The following is a 5,924-nucleotide window of genomic DNA, read 5'->3' as shown; positions in this document are numbered from 1 at the left end:
ATTAATTTACATTACAAAATTTCTACATAAAATTATCTAACTAGCTATTTTCAAAAACCATTAACCCTATGAGCAATCAACATGTTATGATTAGTTAACATGTACGTTTTTTCAGTTCCCTGCATGATTGAACCAAATACAAGTAAGAAAATGGAAAGCTTATGATAATACCAAAATGGAAATCTCGTAACAACAATAATAGCAAACGAGATTGAAGGTTTAAAAACCCACTAGCTGCATCACACCCTACACCAACACATAAATCACTAACTTAAAAAAACCCTATGTTCATATCGGGAAATTGTACTACTTATTGGGCCACATTCTAAAATCAAATGCCCAATCTTTTCTTTTAGAATCTTGAATTATAACTGATTGGGCCACATTCTAAAATCACATTCACCCTTTTGGTTCAGATTAGGATATAGCTCAACATAAGCTATAGCAACACGGGGTAAGTTGATGTTTTGATACGGAGCTATTGTACGGCCATTGTACTTGAAAGAAGATACGTTTGGGGCATCAATGGTGAGACCCACGGGCTTATTGATTCCAATAAACCATAATTCGTGGAGAGAATTACTTGAGATGTTAATACATCCACTCATAGCACAGCCAGCAAGTGTCAACATCTGAAGAAGTGGAAAACTTTCGTTGCAGTTTACGAACATCGTAGTGTTCATAGCAACCCCAACTAAATGCAAATTCATTAAATCTTTGCAATTAATAAGCTCAATCGTGCATGGTCTGCCACGCGGTCCATGGAAGTATAAAGTTGTAAGATTTGGTGTGTTGAGGTACAAATTCTTCAAGCTTCCACAGCGGTTCAAGTGAACAATTAATAGCTTAAAATTCACAAGCTTCAGGTTTCTCATCCCCAGGCATTTAATCATCTACTGAGTGGAACTCATCATTCAAAACCTTTGGAAATTCCAACTTGTTTAACCGCTGCTTAGTCAGCCAGAGCACTGTTTGGTTTTGCGCATTTAGTCGGCGCCATTCTCTCGATAAAAAACGAACATTATCTTGATCTAATGGCGGAAGAAAAGACATGATATGTTGAAGTACGTTTTCAGGCAATCTGGAGACTGTGTCTTGCGGATCAAGTATCCCATGCTTGCTTTCCAAGAATCTTTCCCAGGAAGACTATCGAGCATTTCAGCCTCATGATACCTTGAACAAAGGTTTACGATTGCAAAGGTTGAATATCCCCTGTACACACAGAAAGATGTATAAAGCACCAAATTTTTCGTACACGCATAGCTGGACATAATACTGGTTAGATCTACATGCAATTAAAATACAGGTAATGCATTGGAAACATGAAATAAGAGACCAGTATTAGAGTTAAACCTATGAAATGTTTATGTACTATTTTAAGGACAACTGATTTGCTTATGACATGATATGAAATATTTTGACACTGCTGATTTACTTATAAAGATTATCTAACTAGGGGAAGGTTCAAATGAAAACCACTATTTATTGTGAAAACTAGAAAACTAACTAAAACCCACTAAAAAGGAGGGGGGGAAGACTTTTATGAAGGAGGGGTAAAATTGGAACAAAAAATATATAACTTTTCAAATATTTCCCATTTCTCCATACTTTATCATTTTAAAACAAAAATGGCACCATAAGATCACAAATTTTCTTCTCTTTCATTCAAGTATATTCGAGCATATTTTTTATGACATAAAAAAAGATTTATGGTGTCGTCTTGTTTTCAATACTATTATTATAGTAGTGCACATGTGCAATATAACATGTACTACAATGTGCATTAATTACATGCTTAAAATTAGCTTTTTGATTCTAGTTTAGCTTTTAGGGTTAGTTTTTTTGGAGGTTTAGGATTAGGTTTTTGGGTTGGGGGGGGGGGGGGGGGGGGAGGGGGGTTTAGGTTTTTGGGGGTGGGGGTAGGGGGGTTAGGTTTTTTTCGGGTTTATGTTTAGGGTTTAGTTTTAGGGTTTCGGGAGGGTGGGGGGTGGGGGGGTTTAGGTTTTGTGGGGGGGGGGGGGGGGTTTAGGTTTTTGGGGGGTGTCGGTGAGGGGTGGGTTAAGTGGTTTAGGCTTTCCGTATTAGTGCACATGTGCAGTACAACCAAATTTTTTTTTTTTTTTTTTGAAATTTTTCCATATATAAAAGGTAGCGATTTTTCTAAAAAAAATTGTAAAAAAAAAAAAAAAATTGTATGTTTTTTAGGTTTTTTTAGGCTTTTTTAGTTAGTTTTCAAGTTTTCACAATAAAAGTGGTTTTCATTTGAACCATCCCCTATCTAACTATCCTCATTTCTTTAGAAAATCAATACAAAAATTATCAAACTATCTTCATATCTTTAGAAAATCAATCACTGTTGTATTCAACAATCAACTAAAATCCCACCGGAAAATCAAGCCCTTTCGACTTAACTATCTATGGATTCAAACATAGAAAACCAACACTGCATTCACGCAAGAGAAACCAACCATCTGCAGAAGCTAACATATGTTCTACTGTGAAATGGTGGTGAAGATCTTAAATGGACGGCAAAGGTGATTAATCGAAACTCTGAAAGCAGCAGAGAAAAACAAGTAAAACCTATAATATTACTGAAGACAAAACGTTCTCTAATGTGGTCTGTTTGGAATAAATTAAGCACCAGCAAAATCAGAAGGAAGATCAACAACATCTCAACAAAATCTATAGTCATTTGCAACAGATCTAAAAGGTAGTTGAACTGAAATTTCAGAAATGTGGAGTTTAACATTACCATGTGCAGTCAGATTGCACGGGATACTTGTTATAACCTATGAATTCTCAACATGTTATGATCGAGTAACATCTACGTTCTTCAGTTCCCTGTATGATTAAACCGAATACAAGTAAGAAAACCAAAAGCTTATGAAAAAAACAGAACTGGAAATCTCGTCACAATAATAATAGAAAACAAGATTGAAGGTTTACGCTGAGATCACGTCGCCTCTTTTCCTCTAACATTGTTAACGATCGTTACCAATTAGGGTTGTGAACGGCGGCACAGGCTTAAAAAGATACGTCTGTCGAATTGTTGAAAACTAGGTTTTTATGGTTGTGCGTGGGTATGGGTAAGGTGTGAAATTTACTACTCTACCCCCTCCATTTTACATTTTGTTTGTCTTGTTCATCACTTACCCCTTGACTTCCTTTGTATAAATTGGGTATGGATTAGCTTCCTCTGTAATAAATTCATGATGGTGTTAGAAAGAGAAATTCACCCCCAAAATGAAATTAATATATGCATTAATATGTTGTATACTAAACATTTGTACTTGTACCTTATAATTTTTAAGAAGTCCCTATGGAAAAAAGACAACTTTACCCCCCACACTTAACTAATCTATGCATTGTGTGTTGTATACTAAGCATTTCTTCTTGTACCTCTTAATTTTTAAGAAGTCCTTGGGGAAATGCTTTATAATATAGTATAGTAAGTATAGAAGTATAGATATAGATAAGTCCGGATAACTTATATGCATTCTCTGATTTTAATAGAAAGATGATGCCACCTCACAAAAAAAAAAAAAAAGAAAAAAAAAAAAAAAAAAAAGAATATATTGAGGAGAGCACAATACACTCCATACCCAAATCTCGGAAGCGTAAGCTAAAGCCAAAACCGATAACTATAACTCTGAAAAAAGATAAAGAAAATAGGAACAAAGAAACAAGAATTAAAGAAAGCTTTGCCTGAGATCCCATCGCCAGTGCATTGTATGTTTCCTATAATATAACACTTGCAATGAAGCTTACCAATAAGGGTTGTCGACCGTGGGAATTCAAGAGGTCTAGAAAAGACACAACGGATTAAATAACCAAAAGAGAAATAAGTATTTACGATTGTACATGTCACTACTTGGATTTAGAGCAATGTTGGCGACATATGTAGCCGCTAATGATGTCACCACTATTACATGCCGTGAATGTTCAATAGCGGCAACATTGATTGTCTCTAATGCCTATGCCGGAGCCTTTGTGAAAAATTTGCCAAAGATGGAACAAAACATAATTGGGTGGAGGTTGTTACTAATCAAATTGAACACCAAAATGAAATAAAAACCATTAATTTACGTTACAAAATTTCTAAATAAAATTATCTAACTAGCTATTTTCAAAATCCATTAACGCTATGAGCAATCAACATGTAAGATTACCACATCTACAATATGGTTTACCCATTAGGAAAAAAAACCTGAATCCACACATTCATAGGTAAACATGTAAGATTACCACCTCTACAATATATGCACACATACATGCATAAAAAGGTTAATCTGTCATCAAGGCAACTGCTGCTGGATCAAGACAAGTTGGCTGGAATTCCACAACATTTTTATTTCACAAGAAACCGATTGAGCAGCCGATTTCATGAGTTCTTCAACATCTACCACGTACGAACTTGATTCCACCAATTTTTTTCCAGACCATACACCTTTGACTAGATGTATGGTTCCTTTTCCAACCTCTTGTCCCTTATCATCTGTAAGTATAACATGTTGTCCAATCTTGAATTTAGAACGCTTTTCGGGGACCACAACCGTATCTTTGGTTCTTGAAACTGATCTCCTGCGATCTTTCCTGTGGGTCAGTTGGGATGTAGATGGAGACGGATCATAATCTTCATCCAATAGATTCTCCGGGGAATTTGGGTCTTGCCCCCACCAATCACTTAAAAATCCATCAGCTGCGTCACACCCTACACCAACACATAAATCACTAACTTAAAATCAATCACTGTTGTATTTAACAATCTTCATATCTTTAGAAAATCCATCACTGATGTATTTAACAATCAATTAAAATCCCTCCCGAAAATCAAGCCTTTTCGACTTAACTATCTATGGATTCAAACATAGAAAACCAACACTGCATTCAAGCAAGAGAAACCTACCATCTACCGAAACTAAGATATATTATACTGTGAAATGGTGGTGAAGATCTTAAATGGACGGTAATGGTGATTAATCGAAACTCTGAAAGCAGCAGAGAAAAACATGTAAAACCTATAATATTACTGAAGACAAAACGTTCTCTAATGTGGTCTGTTTGGAATAAATTAAGCACCAGCAAAATCAGAAGGAAGATCAACAACATCTCAGCAAAATCTATAGTCATTTGCAACAGATCTAAAAGGTAGTTGAACTGAAATTTCAGAAATGTGGAGTTTAACATTACCATGTGCAGTCAGATTGCACGGGATACCTGTTATAACCTATGAATTCTCAACATGTTATGATCGAGTAACACGTACGTTCTTCAGTTCCCTGCATGATTAAACCGAATACAAGTAAGAAAACCAAAAGCTTATGAAAAAAACAGAACTGGAAATCTCGTCACAATAATAATAGAAAACAAGATTGAAGGTTTACCCTGAGATCACGTCGCCTCTTTTCCTCTAACATTGTTGATGATCGTTACAAATTAGGGTTGTGTACGGCGGCACTGGCTGATAAAGATACGTCTGTCGAATTGTTGAAAACTAGGTTTTTATGGTTGTGCGTGGGTATGGGTAAGGTGTGACATTTACTATTCTACCCCCTCCATTTTACATTTTGTTTTAGTCTTGTTCATCACTTACCCCTTAAATTTGTGGATGTTCATTAATATATATAAGTGTGGATAACTTATATGCTTTCTGATTTTAATAGAAAGATGATGCACCTCACATAAAGAAAATAGAAGCAATCAAACAAGAAATAAAGAAAGCTTTGCCTGAGATCCCATCGCCACTGCGTTGTATGTTTCCTATAATATAACACTAGCAATGAAGCTTACCAATAAGGGTTGTCAACCGTAGGAATTAAAGAGGGCTAGAAAAGACATAACTGATTTAACCAAAAGAGAAGTAAGTACTTACGATTGTGCAATACACTACTCGGATTTAGAGCAATGTTGGCGACATATGTGGC

General features: G+C 35.7%; 1 long non-coding RNA gene across 3 annotated transcripts; it reads right to left on the bottom strand.

Moving 5' to 3' along the window:
- Positions 1–232: 232 nt before the first annotated feature.
- LOC110917442 lies at positions 233–5,485 on the bottom strand. Of its 3 annotated transcripts, none has more exons than XR_002580573.2 (3): positions 5,385–5,485; positions 2,753–2,841; positions 233–246 (listed from the first exon to the last, which is right to left on the bottom strand). It is a non-coding gene; the product is annotated as an uncharacterized LOC110917442 (long non-coding RNA). The 3 variants fall into 3 exon arrangements; XR_004883675.1 differs by lacking the exon at positions 233–246 and adding an exon at positions 261–1,212; XR_002580572.2 differs by lacking the exon at positions 233–246 and having other exon boundaries at positions 2,671–2,841.
- Between the last annotated feature and the right edge of the window lie 439 nt (positions 5,486–5,924).

Source organism: Helianthus annuus, chromosome 16 (genome assembly GCF_002127325.2).
Source record: "Helianthus annuus cultivar XRQ/B chromosome 16, HanXRQr2.0-SUNRISE, whole genome shotgun sequence".
NCBI classification, from domain to species: domain Eukaryota; kingdom Viridiplantae; phylum Streptophyta; class Magnoliopsida; order Asterales; family Asteraceae; genus Helianthus; species Helianthus annuus.
Note: the sequence above shows the minus strand (reverse complement) of the source record. Positions and strands in the feature narration are given on the sequence as shown.